This window comes from Lactuca saligna, chromosome 2 (genome assembly GCF_052625555.1).
Source record: "Lactuca saligna cultivar CGN05327 chromosome 2, ASM5262555v1, whole genome shotgun sequence".
NCBI classification, from domain to species: domain Eukaryota; kingdom Viridiplantae; phylum Streptophyta; class Magnoliopsida; order Asterales; family Asteraceae; genus Lactuca; species Lactuca saligna.
This window is the reverse complement of record NC_136418.1, coordinates 161753548-161754649: the sequence shown is the minus strand read 5'-3', so window position 1 is coordinate 161754649 and position 1102 is coordinate 161753548.

Here is a 1102-nt window from a genome sequence, read left to right as displayed (position 1 = left end):
AACTAGCATACAATGCTAAACTCGTACTATCAGGAATAACCTAAACAGGCTACCCTACTACTATCTACTCAACTCTAGCATGCAACTCTTTCATATACTGAAGCACATAAAGCAAGCACATAAGGCATCACTCCTAGATCCTTAGTCCTATTCTAGCATGTTGTTCTACAGAAACTAATAAACATAAATAAACTTCTATGGGTACATTGGGGAATACTTACTTGAGCTCGGCCGGTCGCGCAAATCACACACTTTGTTCTTTCTTAAAACCCTTTACTTATCCTTTTTAGAAAACATTTTCTCTTTCAAAAATCTTTTAATCCCTTGATTTGAGTTCAAACACCCCCGAAGGTGTGTCCGAATCCCTCAAACCAGGGCTCTGATACCAACTTGTAACACCCCAAAATACGAGCCAAAAATTTCATTTTTGAAAACATATTTTAACAAAACATTTGAATTAAAAAATTTACTGATCAAAGTATTTTAATAAGATATCGCATGTCTGAAAAACATTTCAATAAACATAATAATGTTAGAGTACAATTCCCCAGGAAGTTCTCATGATGCGGAATACGAAGCATGTGTGTCATGGGCCGCTACCGTGCCAGCTCCTTCCCCTTCGAAGAAGATGTACCTGAAACCAAAACTGAAAACTGTAAGCACGAAGCTTAGTGAGTTCCCCCAACCTACCACATACCATACAATCACATAACATGCATATATCGTCAGGCATATCTAGGTGCCCGACCTACCCCTTCGGTCCTCTCGACCGGATACTGTCTAGCATAACTGGGAGCTTGCCTCCCCTTCGGTCCTCTCGACCGGATACTGACTAGCATATCTGGATGCTGGTCTCCCCTTCGGTCCTCTCGACCGGATACTGACTAGCATATCTGGGTGTTGGTCTCCCCCTTCGGTCCTCTCGACTGGGTACTGGGGACTATTTCACCCCTACTACTACCACATAACACATATATCTCGTAATATATCTAGCATGGCTGGGCATGACCGCCCCTTGGGCCCTATCGACTGGTAATCTGGGGACTATCTCCCCCTACTATCACTAGCACATAGCAGCATATCATACTAGCACATAAACATC